Below are 23,603 nucleotides of genomic sequence, written 5' to 3' on the forward strand. Positions count from 1 at the left end.
TGCTCTTACATAAAATCGCACAAATTGAGTGCAGCTGGGATTGATTAAATGCATCAAGCTGTTAATAAGTAGTCATATAGAGAGACTTGCCAAATTAATCTTGCTAAATGACAATAGGGAGCTCTTCATGCTGTGATTGCTCTTCATAGTTTTTCCCCTTGGCGTAAGAGAGAGAGAGCGTGAGGTTGAGAGACAAACCCATTGAAATATTTATGTCTTTGCATATTTCACAGAGACATTTGCACTTGACAATAACAACAAGAGCACAAGAGCAGCTTAAGGAGCAGCAGCAGCGTCAGTAGCAGCAACAGCAACATGCTTAGGATAAGCGAGGTCGCTGCTTGGTTGTGGCTGCTGCTGCTGCTGCTGCTGCTGCTGATGATGCTGATGATGATGATGATGACGTTGACAATCACTGCAGCAGCCGGTGCAGCAACAAACAGGGTTTATTGTCGAGACGATGTGCAAGGCGTGTTTGAATTTCCCGTTCTGGGTTTGGATTTGGTATTGGGTTAAACAAGAAGCGACATGCACATGATGGCAGCATAGACACAGACATAGACACCTAAGCGAAAGTGTTGCTGTTATTTGTATGACAAACGCAAGCTACAAGCAGCAGCAGCAGACGCGTAGCGGCATATCACGCATACGCCTTGTAGACTTGGGGCGAGCTGTGCTGCTGGCAAAACTGCATGACACCAACAATCACTTACACAATGCGAGCGAACCAAATAAAAGTATTGAAGCTCAAACATTGAACTTTTGCTATTACATATCGATCAAGTATACGCAACGTTGAATCAAAATTTGCAACTTTGATTAAAGTTCAAGTGCGCAAAACTTAAATTTCGTTTGGCAGCACACACAATGAAAAACAATGAAGTGAAATTGCCATCATAAAGATAAAAAATTCGCAGCTAGACAAATGTCATTCAATTGGCCAATAAAATAAAGAAAAATATGCGTCTGTCGTTTGTTTATTTATGCACTGGCAGATATGAGTTTAAGTGCTCATAACAAACGAAAAATTGTTTTGTAGTTATTTTGTTTATTATGCAGCTGCAATTGACTGTCGCCTGCACAACTGTGATGCCAACTGTGATTCAACTAACAAACAAACAAATAGCGAGACCAACTCGGACAGACAGACAGACAGAAACTGCAGGCAGTCGACCAAAAAGCTCATCTCTATATTTTATGCTCGCTCGTAATTTATTTTGCGCAGTTCACAGCAATTCGACGTGCATTTAATATACGCACATCTTTTTATTTGTTTATCAACAATAAAATGTAGTAATTAACACTGAGACCAGCAACAACAACAACAACTAGCATTGAATTGAAAGTTTGCAAACAATTATGGGTGGAAAATGAATTTCAAGGCTCTAAAATGCAACAAATTGAAAAACAAAAGTATAAATGTGCAAGCAGCTGCAGTTGAAAAATGCTACAGAGCTTAGCGCATTGACTTTTTGGCTTTGATGTTTCGTATATCGGTCGACTGCCTAGTCATAGCTGATGATTCAACTGAGCGGTAAGTTAAGTGTGTGGTAAAACCCAAAGTCATCATGCTGGGACTTGCAATTATTTACTTTATTTACTTGCAGGCTCAATGCAAACAGCATAAATGCTGCTAAGCTTATTGATGGCTTGCATACTTAGCACTTATATGTGCATTTATGGCATATTAAATTTAATAAATACAACTACAGTATATGCTGTAAAATTCTGCTTAAATTGAAAAGCACTTTTGCAAACAAGAAAAAGCTGCGCCACTTGTATTGACTATTTATAGAAGAAAAAAAACGTTGGCAAAAATGCAAATAAAAAGGTATTGGGCTGGAGTGGGGCAAAAAGCTGTTGAGTGGTGACTTTACATATGGCTGTTTATATGCAAATATTACCGTTACATATGTACACAAACTTTTTGGCAATTACTGGCAATGTTGCCTGCTGTTGTTGCCGCAAGCGCTGCGCGTCAGTTGTTTGTCTATTTACAGTTGCAAATATGTAGAGCGCTACGCTTTTTTTATTCTGAATTTTTCAATTTAAATTGTGATTAAATTTCGCACACACCAATGCCTAAATCTTCAGATTGACGCTGCCTATTTGCATGTGTGTGTGTGTGTGTGTGTGAGCATCAAGTGCAGACTTTTATATAGCGTGTCAAAATGCTATCTAGGCTTTGGCTCTGCTTACTTTTATTTGCTCTCTGGTATTTGTTATGCAAATTTATTTTCGATTACTTGTTACCAAAGATTTGCTTCAGATTATGCAAATGCACACACACAAACACACACACACACATAAGCGCTGAGCTGAACGCTCTGAGCAAAGCGCACACCCTGTGGAGTCTGCTGAAGTCGAAGCCTCACAAGTGGCTTATTATTGTTAGTGCTTGTCATCATCTCTGGCAAGTGGCATAAATGCAAAAACTTTGCATATTTTCGTCAACACTTTAGAGCTTGGCTTGGCTATGACTGGGTAAATCTATTTTGATTTGATGTTGCTTGTTTATTGCTCAGTCTATTGACTCCATATGCTAAACAGCATAAAAACGTTGAACTTAGTTCTCAAACGCTTGGCTACTATGCAAATTAATTGTAAAAGTGAAGTCTTCATTTTTCACATATACAAAGCCATAAGCATTGCATTGGATTAATCCATTTATAATGCCACAAATTAGTCTCACTTTTTGCTGGCTTTTGCAAATTAAATCAACCAATTAAACTGAAATTCCATGCGCAACTTTTTTCACAATGTTCCATTTGATTTGTCAGTCAGACATTTCATTGAATTTTTTTATTATTGGTTATAAGTTTGCATGCTATCAGTTTTTCATAGAAATGCGGTTATTTAATTGAATAATTATTACATGGGCGTAGCTAGCATGTAATTAAGGGGGCGCGCTAGTTCTTTTTAAGTGCTGCTGCCGACTTGCTGCAAATTTAAAACAAAAGAGAGAATATAGTTGCAATCAGATTTAATTGCTCAACATTTATTTAAGATCCACAAACAACAAAAGTATTGAACATTTTGCCGGCACTTTTATTATTTTCTTGCCAACATTTTACTACGCCCTAGAATTAAATATAAATGTAAATGTTGTGTACGTTTTGCTGGCAACATTTTGTTTCCGTAGTGAAATGTTTGCTCTACATGAATTGCTCATAAATCAATTGATATAACAACCCTATCCGTTGAATTCAGGTAACGTAACGTCGATTTTCCGGCGAGCTATGTTGACAGGCCAATGCGAAAAAAGTGTAAATTCATTTATCACTATTACAAATAATGAGCAGAATGTCTGCAATTCGTTGACGTTATTAATTTGAGCTGCAGCGGCATCAAACTGTTAAATGCTATTTATCAAAAATTGTTGCAGTTGCATTAGAATCGAGAAAAAATAAATTTAAATTATTGCAAGTGCAAAGTAAAAATGAGCTGCAGACAAATTGTCATTAAAAGGCAATTGCCTAATTGTTATTTGCTAATAATGTGTTTAATATAGAATTCAATTAAAAACAAATTGTTTCTTTTATGTGCGCAGCAAAGCAAAAAAAGCTGCAAATTGCATGTAAATTTGCTTTGTTTAGAGCTTGGCGATATTTTGTGCATATTTTAAATGAGTTTATTTTTAGTCATACAATAAGTGCCAATAATTTTTAGTTAAAATGCAGCAGCATGACTTGCACAAATTGAAGTTGCTATTCATAATTTTAAATGACAAAAATTCATAGGCAAACAATAGGCAAACTTTTGTATAGAATTTTGTACAGATTTTCTGCAAATTCATGTGAAATAATTAAACGCCTTTGGTCATGCTGGGTACCAAATGAAATATTTTTTTGGTTGGTGCTACTTAAGTCAATTTGACCAGCTATAAATTAATGCATAGTCTGTTGCACAAATGCTGCATAAGCGTTACGCGTTAGAATTCATTAATTTAATAAGCCAGAAGTAATGCGTTTATAACGGCGTTCTAACCTTTTTGGCATTTTGCAAGTTTAATAAACAAGCCGAAAAAGCTTTAAGCGCACAAACCGATTTGTGTGCAGAGCGAACTGAACTAAGTTGTTTTGTGGTTTTAATTGCGCCAAGTAATGCGGTTGAGGCAATTGGTTTTTGTTGTTGTTTTAGTTACGGCAGCGGTTGGCTGGTTGCTCTCATTGTTGCGGTTTGTGTGTGTGTCTAAAGCAAATGGCTAAGTGCCGTGTGTATTTAAAGCAACAAATTAAATCATTATAAATGGCTCTTCAGCAAACACGAAAACGAAAACGAAAGACTTAAACGCGTGCATTGCAGCGTTGCAGAGAGTTGAAGGACTGACAACGACCTCTAAGAGAGTTGAACTCTTGCCGGCCAAAAACCTGAAATTACAAAAGCACTCAAAGCAACAGATTTAATTATGCTACACTTCAACACAACACAAGCTCTCCCCAGCTAGCTAAGCAGCTCGTTTAATTAAGTTGCAATACGAAACAAAAAGATACCTTGATCAAAATTACAATACCCTTCAAAAGAGTGAGATGCCAAACAATAGCCAAACCGGCTTGAGCAGCAGCAACCAAGCGCGACTAACTGCACAATGTTCTTTTTACATATTTTAATAAGTTTAAAGCGCTTACATGTTTTTATTAAACATACAATATACCCCATTGCAAGCTGGCTGCATAGCAAAAGCAACCGCAACAGCAACAGCAAGAGCAACAGCAATAACAATAACAATAAAGCAGCAGCGTCAGCAGCTCAGCTGGATTTCTTCGATTTCGACTTCAAGCAACAGCTTGAGTTGCTTCTGCTTCAGCTTTGGCTGCGTTTGCATTTTAAAGCTGTTGTTGTTGACCTTGGACTGCATAAATCGAATTGGAGCAGGTCGTTGACGAATCTCACAGCCGGCATTGTTGTTGTTGCTGCTGTTGCATTGTTGCTGCTGCCGTTGCCGTTGCTGCTGTGCATGACATTAAGTTGCTGGGACTGCTGCTGGCATCCTTGAGATTGAGCTGCAATTTTGCCAAAGCCTTGTGCCCTTTTTTACAATTGTAATGAGGTTTGCGTTTACCTGTGCGCTCACTGAGTTCTTAAAGTTGGTTGCCTAAAGTGCCACACAAAATGTAAACAATGTTGTTGTTGCTGCTGCTATGTGTAAATAATTTTAGCGCTTTTGCGTTTGCAAACGCAAAGAACACGTTTGCTTTTAGTTAACCTGTTTTGGCAATGCCCAAAGATTGCGATTGAGCAAAGATTGAGGCATTCACATTCACATTTGCTGCTAGACATTCGCGACACACGTACACACACTGCTTTGTTAAAAATGGGAGATGTAGAGGTGAGCGACACTACACGTCTAATCGGCAATAACTATGACAAACTGTTGCGGATTTGCGAAATCGGAGTTTGTGGTATGTTGTTGTTGTTGTTGTTGTTAGTCTGCTGTTGTGTGTGTGTAAGTGGTCTTTTAGTCGTCTGACAATAATAGCCGAACAGCGGCCAAAGGCAAAAGAATATTGGCAGTGTACGTGAAGTTTCTCCTTGTACCGGCACACAAACTTACGTGTCTCAATATTTGCCTCATGCATTCCCACAAACCGAACGCAGCTGCTCAAGACGCGTTCTAGCCCATTTATTACTTTCAATTTTGATTCGAGAGCACCAGTTCGCCATCCTGTCGTTTTGGTTCGATTTTGTCGCAGGTTGAATTTCTATTGCAGCCGCCTGTATGAGCAAGCGTTTCAGAGGTATTTTGTCGCTTTCTATTATATTTTTACACAACCAAGTACGCTTAATACAAAATCTCTTTTCCGCTGACCTGTATGTTGTCCTCGAGTACTGCACACACCACCGCACAAAGTGCAATATCATCGTAAGAACTCATAAACTCTGAGAGACACTCGAGCGCTGACAGATCAGCACACACGTCGCCACACAGCTATGCTACGCTCACGGACAGCGAGACTTAGTCGGACCTTGGGCAGGAAAAGCCGCTCGCGGAGCAGTCACTTCCGCTGTATAGTGCGCTCATGTATTAAGCTATGCTCCGTGACAACGGCGCACGCAGTGCCGAAGAAGCAAACGCTTCTTTACGCCATCTCGTGGCACAATTGAGCAAAGCTGTTGCGTCGCGCTAATGATCGCTAGTTGCACGAGCGGATGTGTGGTGTACGCACTCTCCTCGCGCCTAGTAAAAGTGGAGCGAAAGAGATAACAAGCGAATCGGTAAGCTTTTAAGCTTGGACTCATTCCATGGTTAATGACTGCGCTAAGCTAAGTAACTAATTCGCCTTGTTGCTGTAGAATTTGTTAATTGTGCTCCATGCTGATCATCTGCTCATTTTAATTCGATAAAATAAATAATAAAAGAGTTGGCTATATAAATTGTAGTACGTTAGCTATTGGTTTGTTACGATTTATCGTATCGTAGACGTAGACACACATTGGAAGTTAATTCCAATAAAAAAGTTGGCTTCTTAACTTGCGATATCATAATTCTGTAAAAGGCTAAACGATAGAGCATGGAAATATCTTTATAACTGCAAACTCAAAAATCTTTTTTTATTATTTATGTTAGGGTTAGTGGTTTTATTATTGTTAGCCAAATATAAAAATAACTATAACAATTTATAGAAAACTATGGAATTGAGTTTAGTTGATATTAATTTGCCTAATAAAATGTAGACAGCAAACAGCGATCAAGAAAGTATATGCAAAGATTTGTTTTATATGGTTTTAATCTTTATTTTAATTTCGTAAATAAACAGCATATGGTAAATCTAATGAACCAATTGAACAAATGTTTGAAACATGTTGTATTAACTTCACTTGCATTAATTTAAATATTTTTATTTTTCACATAAAGCAATAGGTATGAATTTTTAGTTTGAAGAAATATTTATTGCTATGGAGCGTATTATTCATAGACTTTTAAATTTTTATAAACTCTTTGCTCTGGCTACCTAATTGTAATATAGAAATAATTCTAAGTTACAATTAAAATAAAAATAAACTCTTACAATCATCGTATAACTCGAGCATTTGCCCCTGGTCAATTATATTTTATAATAGAAACCACATTAAGTTGTGTGTCAATTGCTATTGCTAATGCGCAATTCTTTCTACATCTTAAATGAAATAAGCTTATTGAATGTAAGCTTTTAAGTGTGCAGATAAAACCAACTAAGCTGCTGCTTTCTTACCTATTGTGGATTGGCTTGTATGTATGAGCGCAATGTCATTTATATTCCAGCCTTGGTCAGTTTGACTTGAGTCCTTGGACTGCTGAAACTGTTGCAATGCAAGCTGCTGCTGCTGCTGCTGCTTGTGTCCCTTTGTCATTGTCAAGAGCCTGGCAGTCATTTTCAAGTATGTCGTAATGGCATGCTGCGCTATCTTGGCACATTTAGGGTGGCCGGCAGCCATTTCGCAGTCGCACAGTCAGAGAGACCGGAGTGAGAGTCGGAGAACCAGACAATCTACCTGACATGTGCACGTCTTCTAGATGCGAGAAATGCTAAAATGAATTGCCGCTTTTGTAAAGATTTCTTGCATGTTGAATGCAATGCGATGCTGCTCCTTTTGGCTTGACGTTGCTTGTGTAACAAGTTCCACGTGCATGTTTTCAACAATGTTGCCATGCCATTCAGTTTCCGTATCCGCTTGACGTTGGGGCTTGGACGCTGCTGCGCTGCGCTGAGCCGCCATTGAAGCTGCCATGCAAAACATTAAGGTTGCAACTTGCAACAAGCAATGTCTTGCCACCTGGCCTGGCCCTGTTGGCACTTTGTTGCATGCCTGGCAATTGGAATGTTGCAGATAAATTTCAAACAGTCACACTCACACTCCAAGCCGTCGAGCACTTTGAGCTGCTTAAGTGTCTACAAAATATTTGTGCATCGTATTAACCCAGTTAGATGCAACGAGGCAAGCAAAGAATGTTGCCTCTCTGTTCTCTCTCTCTTTGTATACTTTAGCCTTAGCCGAGATTCGCTGCTTGTCGCTAATGAAGTGCAGCGCAGCACTTTGAGCAAATTATGTGACAACAGTGGCCCAGGCGCATAGTAGCCATGCCAATAGCCAATGTACGCTCTTTCTCTCTCGCTCTCTCCATGCGCTTTGATAGACAGTTGCCTGGCATTTATCTTATGCTCGCTTTATTTGCGCTGCGCTTGTGAGTGTAATTTAAAAAAATATATATTTTACCCAACGGTGCAATTTTCGTGCTAACAAATTTATGTGCTCAACAATTGATTTTCCAGTTCAATTTCGGTTGCAACAGCAACAGCAGCAGCTACGTGTTGCAACCGCAAGGTAAAAGGCAAGAGTAATGCTTCGAATGGCTGCCAAGGCGTCGCGGTCCGCACAGCTGCAGAACACTTCATAAAATATGAAATTAGATTTGCAAGTGTGCAGTATATAGCGTCAGACAGGAGCAGCAGCAGCAGCTCTAAAGGATGTGGCATGCATATAGCCTGTTGCGGAAAAGCGAAAAAAAGTAGTAGAAAATAGCTTAATGGGCGATTGGTGGCCAAGTGGCGTTGGTAAGAGTCGAATAGCCAACCAACCGACATTGACTCAAATGGCTTGACATTCGATCAAAAGTTCGACGGAAACAACGCGAACAGCGACAGCGTCAGCTCCAACTACAGGCAGCAGGTTAAATGACAGCTATGCAGCTAATGCGCTTGCCGAATGCGCTGCCTCAAACAAGCAGCAAAGCATATTTTGTATATATATTTGTAAGCCGTTAACAATGTTATATATACAACAAAAGTCATTTGTATATAGCTATAGCGCTATAGCGCTGTCGTCTATGCTCAGCTTCAGCAATCAATGCTGTAGAGTGAGCGTAGCACAAAGCGCAACGCGCAGCTAATGCCGCTTAATAGTTTTCCACATTTTTGCTTTTTTCCCCTTGGTCTTTGGTCTTTGTGCATGTCCAACTGGCAGTGCAAAGAGCCCAGAGACAAGCTGACTTAACTGATGCGCCACACACACAATTCGCCCCGTGTCCTTTTTTGCTATACCCACGCCTTTAAGCCCAGCGCAATGTTCAATAGCTGGAAAATGTAAATCCCATTTAGTTGCTAGTTTTTTCGTTGTGCTTTCTCTATATTTTTTTTTGCTTAGTTTGAGCTGCTGCTAATGCAACAAAGGGCGTGGACTTTAGCCCGGGGTTCACCGCATTGACTGCAATTGTTGGGGGCCAAATGTCTTCATCAGTTTGATTTTCAATTTGATTGCATTTAAGCGCTGACAGCAGCAGCATAAGCTGCACGTAGACAGTCATAAGCAAAAATTTATAGCTCCATTTATTTATAGCACTTGCTTGATTAAGTGCGCTAAAAATATAAAGCACAGGCTAGTAGTTCTTAAGCTAAAGCCCATCATTGTCATTAGGGCACATTATTCGCCACAAAGCTGACACCTTGGCAGCGGCCAGCACCACGTTGGCTGTACTGACAACAATCAATCAATATTTATGCTCTCAAGCGTTTAACAGCCAACTGTCACACTCTTAACATTCCAGGCCGTCTGACTGCCTGTCCGTTCGCTTTGCTGTATCTGTAGCTATAGCTACACAGGTTGGCGCGCGTATCTTGTTGTTACAGCTGCGTTTCAGGCTTGTTATTGTAGCCGTTATAGACAGGCACTCTAATGATAATGACAAGCGCAATAATACTTGCAAACAACCCTCCACAACTTTCGCCATTTACACTACACAGATTTATGTTTATCCGCTCAAGTGCTCTGCTTGCGTCGCTGCCGCTGAGCGCTGGCTTAGCTTTGCTTTGTTGATTGATGTCCAGCGCTAAGTTAATTACGTGGCACAAAAAGTGGCAGACTAAAGTAAGATTTTACAACTTTGCAGCTTGTCTTGGTTGCTTGGCAAGTGGCGCAATTAATTGATTTTGCTTTTTGTGTGTGTATGACAGTTAGATCATAATAATAAGCGCCGCGCAGAGAGCACTGCCTAACATAATAATGATTATAATGTTTTAAGCTGCTATTGTTATTGTTGTTGTTGTTGTTGTCTTGTCAGTGGGGCGTTAGCCTCAGATTAGGCATTAAATAAATCATCAGAGCTGCTTAGTGCTTGGCACTTGGCGCTTGCTGCCAACGCCTTAGTTGAACTTCTTCGCTCTGCTGAGATTTATTATGAATAAGCATGATTATCATAGCATCACGTATACGCCACGCTGGTGAGCTAGCTCGCATAGCAGGCCTAATAAGCAGCAATTCCATATGCGCGCCACGCTGCGTATGCGTAATGTGCATAGCGACTCGCCACTGATTATTTGCGCAATTTTGAAGCCGCATCAACTGAATTCCTCAACAATATTAACAGCGAAATATTCAAACTATGCTCAATACTAATTTGCAACAAAATTTAAGTAACTAGCTCTCAATTAAAGCGCGCACAACAAAATGACGTCACATACATGGGACGATTTGGCAGCGCTGCGCTGCACTCTCGCTTTGGCGGCTGCTGCTGCTCAAAGTCAAAACGTTTTAACCTTTTAAGCGCCACTGTAATGCGACTAAAGCTGGCTGACTGTGTATGCACTGAAACGAGCATTGGGAGGGGTCTTGTTGGCAGCCAAGGACACGCTGAATCTGTTGCTATTGCTGTTGCTGTCAGCGCTGCTGCTGCTGCTGCTGCTGTCGCTGCTGATGTTTGCAACACATTGAGGTTACGCGAAGCGAAAGAAACTGCACGGACAGACAGACAGACAGGCTGACAGACAGATAGACAGACGAACAGACATAGACAATTGAAAATATACACACTAAGATATGAGCAGCCATGCGCTGGGAGTCACATATAAGTTTCAGCTGCGGGTTATTGCGGTGGCTGCCAGCTCATATATGTTGCTGATATGGCGTAGTTATGTACTGCAGCAGATTCCATTGCCACAGTGAGCTCAAGTAGTTCAAAGAACTCACTCACACACACTCACAGCAGCATTAAGTTGATTTAACTTTTCAATTAAAATGCATTGCGCGTAATCAGCAGCGCATTAAATATTATAATGATTGTTTTATATAATTTCACAGTAAATAAATTCGCAATAATACGCATACGATTTTAAATATATATATAGAATTCGCAGCATTAATTAACTTGGCATATGCCCGGCTAGGCGTTTACATTGCCTAGGGAGCTATCATTGTTAATAAGTAGAACAGCAAATGTTGCTGCTGTGTTTACAATGGCGGCCGCATCTTTGGCAAATTACGCACATTATAAGCCTCATTTTCATGGCATTATCCAGTGGCAGACACGCCCCAAACTGCTCGTTAGCCAGTGCCAAGACTCTGACCACACACTTGACCCACACCCAAGCGCCACTGAGCTCAGCTCATCATAAAAATTGTGCCACACACACACACAAAAAGCGCCACTCAAACTTGACCCAGAGCTCGCATGCAGGCGCCAGCTCTGCGCTCTACCTGTTGCCAAGCTAAAGAATATAAAATGCAAGAAAAAATAAACTAAAGCTTGGCAAGCATTTGTTACTGTTTGCCTTTAATATAGCCACGTAGCTGCGGGTTGCAAAATGTTGTTGTTGCTGCTGCTGCTGCTGCCTCGAAATGACATTCATAATTTTTATTTATTTTGCTTTGCGTATTTTTTTCGCACTTGGCATTCATATTTTTCGTGTTGCTTTTGCAGTTTATGTTTGCTGCCGTACCACATTTCGTATACTTAATGAGATTTCTGCACAGACATATTTGCTGCAGCCACAAAATATTTTGTATTGCATGAGCACAGCTCGCAGCGCAGTTCAATTTGAAAGTTTCGCTTTTTGGCCAGAGCCAGAGCGAACTACTGAGCTGAGCTGCTAAAGCCGGCAGCAACAAAAACTAATTACAATCTCAAGTTGTTTTTTCAGCACTCAAAGCATGGCAGACGGCCCACCTTGAACTTAGCCGCACAGTGGGCGTGGCAGCAACAACAACAACAACAGCAGTTAGGGTTAAGAAAATTATATTAAAAAGCGCTGCAGCTCAGCGAGAGCGCGCGTAAGTTTAATTTTAGTTTTTCCAACTACTATTTGGCGCATTCTTGTTTTGTCTTCATTTTGCACTTGGCACTTGGCACTTTGCGCATAAAATTTATTATTGCTGGCAGTCGCACCCCAGTCCAAGCAAAGTTCTTGTTGATCGGCAAGTGCGCGAAAATTGCAGCGCTGTGATTAGGGCCACTCAACTTTCGCTGCTGCTGGGATCACTTGGCTGTTGGCTTAAGAGCTGGCGCACTCGCTCTAATGATGTTACACTGAAATGCGCTTGACAACACCTTGACACTATTTATTAGCATTTCAATTGCGCGAGCAACTGCTGCAGACCAAGTCTAATCCGCTGGCTAAGCTTTTAGGTTTGCAGTCTATGCGTATCCCGCAGCGTTGTCGTCATGTGGCTGCTGCTGCTGTGTCATTATTCAAAATGTCAATGTCATTTCTTTTTGGCTTATTCGCTGCGCTGATTGTTTGGCCTGGCCGCTTGGCTGCTGGCTGCTGACAGCTTTTAAGGCATTGATAAACTGTCACTTGTATTTGCTTAATTTAATTTTGCGCCAAGTTTAAAGCGCTCAAATTATTCGCAGTCATGTTCGGCATGAGTTGTACATTTTAAGTGCCTAATGACAATATTATACAATTTTTTCTCTGTTCTGTTGTCTGCCATTGTCAATAAATAAAACAACAGCTTGTTGTGTGCGCTGGCGTCCAATTTTGTTTGCCTGCCTGCCATTTTTTTATTTTAAACGCTTTGCTTTGTGCGTTGGCAGCGCAGATAAGAGCGCCAATAAATGTGCCCAGGGTCAACACACACACACACACACACACACACACACACACAGTGAAATTTATTTAACAAATGACAAACACTTTATAAATCAAACAACAATAACTAATAAGTATGCGCATTGTTTGTTGGTTTAGCAGTTGTTTATTGTTACAACTGTCGTGTTATTTAGCGCAAATTGCCTGCGCTCTTATCTGCGCCGCCAACAGCAGCAGCAGCAGCAGTCCTATCTCTGTCAGTCAGCCTAGCACACTAATGCATTGCCCCAGACTCATATGCACTACTAGTAATAACCCATTTGCGTGCCAAGCCATTGTTAAGCGCTGGCATTAAAACGAGCGCTGTTTATCATTTATTAAGTCGTTAGCATTCTGAGCAAGTTTGCTGCACTTTAATTTGCTTTGAATGTTGAGCGAGCAACAACTTGGGGCGCTACAAATTGAAATGTGCTTTGGCAATTCAATGCAAATGTTTTGTCCAAAAAGGCAATCGCTCTGACCAAATAGTCCGTCCTTGCGAATTGCACGTTGCAATTTCAGTCATGGTCCGTCATTGCCATTGCTATTATCCGCTCGTGTGTGCGCCTGCCAATTGCGCATTGATATCAAATGACACGCGCTGCTCTATTGCAACACACACACACACACACGCACACTAACTGGTTGCCCAAAATTGCCGAGACAGCTGCACGGCTGTCGGACCTCAACCATTGGGTTTGAATTACACGCAATGAGCGAGTTAAACGTTCTGTGCTTTGAACTCTTTTGATGGCAACACAGCGCGCCATAGGCCGCTCCTCTAACCAAAATAACATTGACTGCACACAGATTGTCCAGCTGGGATTGCATTTAGCCAAATTGAACAAACCTGAGATTGGAATGTGAGCATTGCGATATTCTATGGCACTGAATTGCACAACATATTTTATTTATTTTCGAGTAGTCACTGCTAAAGCGTTGCATAGAAATTTAGACGTTACTCAAAGCCAACTAAAACAATTAGTAGCGATATAGCAAGTATTTTTTATTGTAGTCTTAACTCTAAGTCGAGCTGTTGTACTAAGAGAATTTCTAGGAAAAATTCGTTTGACTCAACGCATATGAGAAATTCATTGCAACATTCGCTAATTAAACAATAAACATGACGCTGAATCCTTTTCATATGATTCTGAGAAGCCAACGCTAACATAGTTAAAATATAGATGTATGCGATATATAAAAATATTTGAATAATCAAACTGTAACTTGGCAATATAAGAAATTTATTTTAGCTTAATATCGAATTTTTTGTATTGTTTGTTTTTCAAGCTAAATGTGCAGGCGACTAATATTAAATTAATTAAATTTATATACATAGTAGAGCAACTACATTATTATTAAAAAATGTGCTGCACACTCGAAAATGTGCTCAAGCCTTCTACGCCAACGTATGCGACTTCGATAAAGTCATAGCCTTTTTTCATTACGTATACGTATTAAGTATAGCTGCAAGTCTTTGGGTATAACTTGTAAGTGGGCCCTTTTTTTAATATACTTTTGCTTAGCATTGCTCGTTAAGTTTAATGCGTTCGCTTGCCTAGTTGACAGCGACTTTTGCAGACATTTAGGAAATGAGCCATAAAGCTGCCGAGCCATTCGCTGTCGCTCTGTTGAAAATTGGCTATGTCAACTGCACTTTAAGCAAAGTATGCACTCAATTTCTGTATGTGTGAGTGCAGATAAGCGTATGAGTGTGTGTGTGTGTGTGTTTGCATGCATAAGCAGCGCATTTAGTGTTGTTGTGCTTATTATATGTGCACACATACACATACATATGTAAATATATAACAAGCCAGACAGCGACTGTCAACTGCGCTTGTTGTTGTTGCTGTTTCTAGGCACATTTTGCACAGTCTGCTTAAGTGCCTAGTTGTCTACGCCCACACACACACACACACATAGAAACACACAGACAATGGCAACAGCAGCTGAGACAATTTCCATTTTTGTGTGCAGCTCATAAACCTTCAACTTTAGCAACAGTTATTATCTTAGCTATGTGTGGCATGGGGCAATTGCAGGTGCTGCTGCTGCTGCTGCTGCTGCTGGTCTAGCGTCTAGCGTTGGCTGCTTGTCAGCACAGCAGCTTGATATTTTTATGTGAATTTATGCTTTTGATTAGTGCAGAGTCGCTCTCACTCTCTCTCTGACGTATGCATTTGCTGCTTTGAGTTTCATAAATTTTGGGGCCAATGCCTGCAGGCGACAGGCGCTTGGCCTTCAAATATAACAAATTTATTTCAATTTCGTGTCATAACTTCATTTGATAGCATCAGTAGTTGATTTCATTTATATAAAGCACACACACTTGTGTATTCCATGAAAATTGTAGAGCTAGCAGCTTATTTATGCGTATGCCACGCCCACCAACACACACACTGATTTCACACACACACACAGTAAAGCGTGTGTAAAATTCATGCGGACTGTCACATTTACATATGGCAAGGACTTATGTTTTGTTTAGTGTTAGTGCAGCGCTGCAAGGTATGCAACGGAAAAATATAAAAAAATACATAAAATTTATGCAATTTAGCTAATAGAATAGAAGCAGCTGCAACTGCAGCCCGTAAATAATTTAAGTTGATTTGGCTGCATGCATTTCCACTGAGTATTTGTTTTGCCAATATGGCAGCTGACCTATAATATTTATATACTATATATCGAAAGTAAGAGTGTAGGCAGCATTATTTAACATGAAATATGCATTTAATGCCTCGAGCAGCTTTTAGCATACATAATTGAGATAGAGCTAAGAAGAGAAACGAGCAAATGTACAAAGTCCTTATGAATGCCAGCACCAGGACTTCCGAGTCCCCAAAGAACCACTTAAAATTTATTTATACGCTTCACACAAATTTAATTGCGCTGCGTCCACCAAGACGTTGCGCAACGCAACACAAAACAATAAATAGTTTATTTAAGGATTGCGTCGTCCTGCTGCGTCCTGCGCTACTGACGAATGGCTGACAAAGCCAAAAGCAAAACCAACATGCGTCGAAATGAAGAAATGAAAATTTCATTGTTTTTGTCGTATGTGTTTGTGTGTGTGTGTGTGTGTGCGCCGAGTGTTTGAAAAACTGTCGCATTTTGATTGCGTTTTTTTCCTTACACTAAGCGCGCGCCTGGGCTTGCGCTCACGCTTGGGTGGCAATCCACGTTGCTTTCCACTTGACTCTGTTCGCTTTGAAGTGCCAAGGCGTTCACCTAGCAATGAAGTTGCGCGCGCCACGCCCCTTTTGGTTACATCTTTAATTCATGAGACGATTTTTTAGCACGGCTGCAACAGCAACGAGAGCAACAGCTAATGCTATGAATATTACGCGTCTATTTTTATAAAAGTTTAATAAACGCAGCCATCAAAACGCTGCTACTGCTGTGGCTGCTGCTGCTGTTTGGCATAATTAAGCAGCCAATTGTTGTTGCAAATATTATTTAGTAAGCAGCCCTTCTAAGCTTTACATTGCTGTTAACAAGCAGCAGAAGAAGCAGCAGCAGCTACAATGCAAGCAAGCCCAAAGCTTTAGCAAGCGCTCGCGGTGTAAAATAACAAAATGAGAGTGAAAAAAATAGCGAAATACTGACAATGAGTTTGCATTGTTAACGCTGGCAGCTGGCAAGGTGTTCAAGCATCGTCAGCGACTCGACTCGCGGCTTATAGTTAGGTGACTGGCGGATGGGTCCTTGAACGCTTCAACACCGGTTGCAGCTGCTGTGGTTGCTGCCCCAGCTCCTGTTGCTGTTGCTGCTGCTGCAGTAGCCTTGGCAGTTTAGTTTGCTTTTGGCTGCGGCAAACGAGTTGTAAATATTTATTTATACGCGCGCGCGGTTTATCCACGTTAACGGACTCACAGCCAACCCACAGCGCTCACACACAGACTCAGTTACTGTAGCAAGTTCCGGCTTGGGCTGTATGCTGGCCTGGAATTTTGATTTACATTTCAGCGACTAACCAACTACAGCTTCAGTTACCGGTTAGGATTTCAAGTTTTTAGTTCTGCGCGCCCCAAAAAGCATTTTTAGCTACAACTCTCACTCACATTGTTGCTGTTGCTGTTGCTGTTGTTGTGGCCGCCATCAAATTCGGCTGCCTATGAGACGTGGCTCAGACTTTGGCTTATGGCACAAGTGGGACTCGTGTTCGTCACGTCAGTGCCAGAGTTTTTATTTGGTTTTTGCGGTTTTTATGTGGGCGCTGCTCGCTTTTGCAAGCGTCAGCAATTCGCTGCGCTAGTTTGACGACTTGTTGTTGTTGCTTTTTTTTTTAGCAGCAGCAGCAGCTGGCAAGCCGCAATATTTTTTCATCAAAATATAATATAAAAAATCTAAGCGAGCAAAAAAGGGCGCCTAAATGTGTGACAAGTCGCGCACTTTTATTATAAACATTGACAGCACACACACACACACATAGACACACATACAGCTGCAGCTCAAGTTCAGCAGCTTTTGGAGTGAATTTGTTTTTTACTTTTTGACTGAATCTTTTCATTCAAATGCAGTTTTACAGTTCGTTGAATGAAAACTTAAGCGGTTTTATGTATTGTGGTGCAAGCACAGCTGCGCCAACCACAACAGCAAGGTAGCATATATGTGTGTGTGTGTGTGTGTGTGAGTGGATTCCCCGCAAAGCCAACATGTGTGTAGATTTTTGTGTTGTGACAGCAATTTTTGGCTTGATGCATTTGCTCGCTTTTTGGTCAGTTTGTCAGCCCAGAGCATAAATGCAGTTCTAAGCTAGTTTCATTCACTGCACTCATTTTTTTTTTTTTTGCTTCCAACTCTATTTGTTAAAATACATATTCGTATGCAAAGTCATTGTTCTGCACTTTTTTCTATTTGCATTTTATTTTTTGCAATTGCTGCAATTTTCCAGGCACCACTCAGACAATTTGCAGCTGCATTTTAATGGAAAATATACAAAACGGCGCTGCGTATAAAAAAATGTTGTTTAATTCAATTTTGTGCAAGCAAATTTAAGTTTAGTTAAACTACAATGTATAGCAAATTGCAAATTTATTAATACAGCTAAAAAGCAATCTAAACATTTATGGCAATTGAATGCGGTTTTGGCTTCAACACTTGGCTAAATTATTTTTATGCGGCATTTTGTGTGCTTGAAATTTATTTTTCCTACATTACATTTGCTTGACAGTAAATGTTGGTGTTTGTCTTATTCAAACTAGGACATGCTATGCTAATTTATAACTTGCCGACAGCTAGTGTGTGTGCTATGCTGAGAGCTGAGCTCAAAGTTTTGGTGGCGCTCCAGCTCCAGCTCCGGCGCTATACATAAATCCATATCCATATTCAGCAAAATTTCCGCCGAAAAAAAAAAACGCGCGCGCGACAGACGAGGGGAAGATGTAGCAGAGGAAGCAAGCGCCATAAAAGCATAAAACTTGCATGTAGCTTGTATGTGTGTGTGTGTGTGTTTGTTGTATGGAAACAGCCGTTTTTGTTGTCAGCCGGAAGTCGGAAACCATTTAATTTGCTCATGTGCAACTGCGCCGCGTCCTGGGGCCAGCAGCAGCAGCAGCTCTTGCGTTCCACATCCTGTGGGCTGTTGTTGTTGTTGTTGCTGTAATTTTTGGCACAGCTGACATGTTTTTTCGGCAATTTTTTGCCCAACAGTTAATTCGGGCAAACGAGTTAAGAGTAAAGTTGTGTTAAGTTTTCACGAGCAGCAAAGAAAAACAAAAGCACAAAGTGCGCGCTTACACTGAGCTACAGTTGCAGGCAGCGCAGCAGGCGGAGGCAGCTGCAACATTTATTTATTTTGCTGCAGCCACCCAAAGGACTAAGGACCTGACTGCCATTGGCTTGGCTTGCCACCCGCCTGCCTGACTGACTGTCTGTAAGCCTTTCGCACACAAAGTCTTGAGCGCAGAATTTTAATTTGCAATTAAATGCAACCCACAAGCAGCAGCTATGCATCAAAATGCAAAACGGCACCAACAGCAGCAGCAGCAGCAGCAGCAGCAGCAGCAGCAGCAGCACTGCAGGGCATACATAGCGATCTACTTGCAAGTAGAGTGGGTTGAGTTAAGTTGAGTGTTTGCGCGGCAAGGACACAGTCAGGTGTATGGTAGGCAGCTCAAAAGTAATGGCAAATGCCAAACTGGCAGCTGTAGCAAGCTAAAAGTAAAACATTTCGTTTAGTCGCAATGCAGCAACAACAACAACAACAACAACATTAATGCCACACCCAACGCCCACCCGCTCTAAAGCTGCAGCTTAAGTATTTGCCAACGAATGCGAATGCGAATGTTTGAATTAAAACTTTGTAATTTCCCTTGTTTCATTTCATTTCGTTTACTAGAAATTCATTTCAACAGTTGCTGCTGCTTTTGTTCTCTGCTCAGCTCTGCTTACATTTGTTGCACACACACACAGACGCAGAGACAGACACATGCAAAGAAAATAGCCAGGCACCACCAATGTGGCTGCCACTCATCCATCTCGGCCCTAAAAACTTGGCATACAACATTTGGTTGCTGTTGCTTTTGCTGTTGCGCATCCTTTGCTTGCTGCTCGGCTCGGCTCGCTCTTTGGTCGCCAGGGACAACCACCGACTGCGACTGCAATGGGAACACTTTTGTGCTTCACATCCAAAAGTCGAGGTCGTGCCACTAAAGTTGCCCCACAGTCAAAGTGCAATTTGTTGAACTAGTTGCAAGTTGCCGCTGAATTTAATTTGTTTACTCGTTTGCCGTTTGTCATTTGCTCTTTTCGCTTTACAGCTGGCAAAACAATTTCATAGCAGCGCAGCCAGCAGTGCATTTAATAGAACTTAAGCCATTTGACTTTACACATTCAACGATTTTAAATAAAACAAATGCAGCCCAGGGCTGCTGACCCACAGCTTAAGCTCAGTTCCATTTTTAGCCGCTTTCATTAAAGTTTCGCAGAAATCGAAGTTGAGCCAACACACGAGATATGCTCAAAACATAAACACAATTTTCGAATTTCTTGGTATTGCACAATTAGATTAGTCGTGTGGGCCAGCTTATTATTAAGAACTGTTCAATGCTTAACTTGACTATGGCAACCATTAAGCTAGCTGCGTGGTTGAAGAAATGAAGCCACAGTGGGACTATTAAGTCGTCATTTAAGCTTCATATGGGTGTTGCCACGATTTATCAAATATTAAGTATACGCAGAGATTTACTTGCAGGTACAGTGGGTGGCTTATATGCATCACTGTTTAAGTTAAATATTATTAATTTAGTATAAATTTATTATGGGATGTGACTTGCTGATCGTTTTGACTCTATTAACTTTCTAAGTTCTTCTTTTACTCTTAGCAGATCTGCCAAATGCTTTTGTGAGCATTTGACAAACTTCGTTAGACTTTTAACTTCTAGGTGAGCTTTTTACAAATCTGAAGTCTTACTATACCAAAAACAACTATATCCAAAAACAAGCTAATTACTTAATAATTCTGTTATAGAGATAGATATAAACAACTTATTGCCATTCTCAAATATCAAATACGACAGTTAAACTTCTATAAAATGGACAAAGTAAAATGAATTTGAATTTAACAAAAGGCTATAAAAATATTTTGTAATCATTAACATATTTGCTATTGGGACAATCGCAATCAATATAATTTCCAAAAGTTTAGACATGCGTACGAAATAAAAAAGAGGCTTTGATATGTGTAAAGTTATAAAATATTTCAATAAAATAAGCAGACCAAATCAAATGTAATGCGTACTGCTAATTTGCCTTCAACTTTTAGGCTCAGCAATGATTTATAGCTTATATTTTTAAATTTAATTTTAAGCACTGATGCACGCGATATGCTGAAATCCAAAAAGAATGTATACAACTTCCATTATTCTTTGAGCACACCTTTGACATTTATCAAGAGTCAAAATGCATATTATATCACAGCTTTGACAAGCAGTTGTGGTTGTGTCTTATGGGCAGATAATGCTTGTTGTTGTCACTTCTGAGAACGTTGATGCTGACAGGACGACAGACAGACAATGACATCAGCAAAGAACAAAGCCAAGCCAGTGGATTGAAGCATTAATTTTCATTAGAAGCAAATCGATAAACTCACGACTCAAACTTAAACCACAGACAGCCACACAGTGTGCTCAATATTAATACATCATATGTATATGTCAGATATTGAAATTTAGCCGCAGGCGCTGCTCTGTCTCTATGAAATATAAATAAATATGTGAGGCAATTGACATTGTAGCTTAAATGTTAAAAATTTAAAAACAAAAGTAAAGCAAAGGCAACTGCTAAGCAATATGTCAACTAAATATTTGATTAAACTGCTAAATGTTTGTTTGGGCTGCTTGTTAAACTAAATCGATAAGCTTAGAAGCAAACACGACATGTACGTATGTCATTAAATTGCCTGTAGTTTAATTTTGGGAAATTATTAAGGCAACTTGGCTATGACTGCAAGCTGTATGCTTAGCCTTAGCTCAAATTTGAAAGGCGTGGCACTCACAGCAACAGCAACAGCAGCAGCAGCAGCTAACGGCTTGCTGTGCGTACGACAGCATTTGACATTAGCGCCAAAGCTAACATGTTTGTACCCAAAGAGTTTCTTTTGTCTGCCCCCCCGCCTCGCCTCGCTCTTTACTCTGCATACAAGCTGCATGTGAGCTGTCATGTGCCTACAACTATCGGTCCAGCCGCCAGGCCGCCAGCCAGTCGGGCACTGGCACTGGCAGTAGCGTTGAGGCCTGGTCAGGGTCGTTGTTGTCGACTTCGTGTATGTGTGTGTGTGTGTGTGTGGGGCACTGAGTGTATTTAAGTTTTATGTCTACATTTGCAGAGCCTGTGGCGCTTTAGTGCAAAGCTAAGTAAATTTCGTTGCAAATGAGCAGCATGAAGCACGCAGATGAGCTATAATATGTAGTTAGTAGTCGACAGCAGCAGCAGTAGTCGTAATCATAATTAAATAACTTTTGTCACAATGCCAAACAAGCTTCAATATACACTCACACACACACGCTGTTAATGTGTGTATTTATATTTAAGTATGTGTGCACATCATTTGTTCATATTTACGTACAGCGCGCCGAGCCTCAAACCAGCTCGTGGCATTCATTAGGCATTCCAAAATACCAAAGCGCCATAAAAGCCAAAAAGACCAGCAGCTAAAAAAACACACACAGCTGCAAAAATAATCCGCTTAAATAAAAAAGCCAGAAGCAAATGCTGGCAGTCGCATACGCCAAATGGGTGCAGTCGCAGTCGCAGCATCCTTTTCGCTTAGTCCTTGTGCCAATTTTTGTCTATTGTTGTTGCTGCTGCTGCATGTGTGGCCAAAAACCACTAAAATGGCATTACAGCAACAACAACAACAACAACAACAGAGGCGGCAAATATATTATTTGTTTTTATATACATTTTTTTTTGATGGTCTATATAAACTTTAACTAGCATAAGTTGAGCAGCCAGCAAGACAATGCTACTGGCCTAAGCAGCACATTCCACAAATGGCACAAAAACTGGCAAACAAAATTAGTCTGATACGTTTGCATGTGTGTGTGTGTAAGACTTTAATTAAACATATTAAATTTCGACGCGCCAATTTGCTTATATAAAACTAGAAGAAACTTAAGCTTGGACCTGCGCACATTTTCATTAATATTGTATAACTAATGATTACAGTTCAGCTGACTGGCAGCTGAGCTCAAATTTAATTATAACTGCGTGCTTATTTTAAGCTTTCTAAGAATTAGTTCTAACAATCGCTGAATGGCCAAGCTTACCTGCTGAGAATTTGCTTAAGTACACATTGAAGCGTCAATGTAATCACTTTGACTGTTGTCTGATAACTGACTCCTTAATTACAGCAGCAGCAGAGCAACTCATTGTTCAGCTAGAGAATTGGATCACTTTAGAGAGAGAGCAAAGGCAAGTAGCTGCTTCTATTGCTGTGAAGAGAGCATGAGTAGACGTGAGTAGTATATTGGTAAATAGAATTTTTTTTTATAAATATTTATGCTAGCATTTAAAGCTGCTTATTTTAATAGATACATTATAATCTTAGAATAGAATTAATGCAAGCAAATCTAGACTGCAATTGAATTTGCTTCAAGTGAAATGTTTATGCTTATGAATTAAATTATAAGTAGAAGCGTGCATGTGATTAAAGCTACTTAGCTTATGTCTCTAACATTTGTTTTGTTATTCAAAACGGCAACGCAAAAGTCTAAGACCAGCTTAAAAACCATTTTGAGCATGATTAAGTTTACATCAAACGCTTAGCAGGATTTAGCAAAACACGCGCAGCAGCAACAACAAAAGCAGGACATTGAAAAAGGGCCAGCGTATCGATTATGCTGTAGGCTGCCCCTAAAATGTTATGCGTCAATGCGTTTTGCCCGTTGCGCATCAAGTATACGCCTACTTGCCACGCTTGGGCGTTAACTTTGCCTATGCTGCATAACAATTGCTGTAGTGTTGGGATGCTACTTTATTATTTATGCTGCAAGCTGTGCTGGCTTTAAGTCAAATTGCGATAGCAACGCAGCACGCGAGTCTAATTGCGTACAGGTGTTGGCTCGATCAAAGTTTGCTGTGCTGTGAACAAAATAATTAACGCAACGCGCGTTAGCAACATATGAGCGATGTGTGTAAATTAGGCGTTATTGTAATTAGCAAACATTTTCATGCGCTATAAGTGCTCAAGTCATTAGCTGTGTAGCATAAATATAACGTATGCGCCACGTTGCCATTGACAACTTTAAGCATTTGTGTGTAATGCATTGTATTATGGCC

General features: G+C 40.4%; 1 protein-coding gene across 1 annotated transcript in view; it reads right to left on the reverse strand.

The window, feature by feature from the left end:
• Positions 1-5,231, reverse strand: part of LOC108603779 (ABC transporter G family member 20) — a 36,461-nt gene extending 31,230 nt beyond the window's left edge. The window contains exon 1 of the mRNA XM_017992873.2: positions 5,063-5,231. The gene's annotated coding sequence lies outside the window, so the exon portion shown is untranslated. The remainder of the gene's footprint in view (positions 1-5,062) is intronic.
• Between the last annotated feature and the right edge of the window lie 18,372 nt (positions 5,232-23,603).

Source organism: Drosophila busckii, chromosome 3R, assembly GCF_011750605.1.
Source record: "Drosophila busckii strain San Diego stock center, stock number 13000-0081.31 chromosome 3R, ASM1175060v1, whole genome shotgun sequence".
In the NCBI taxonomy this organism is placed as follows: Eukaryota; Metazoa; Arthropoda; class Insecta; order Diptera; family Drosophilidae; genus Drosophila; species Drosophila busckii.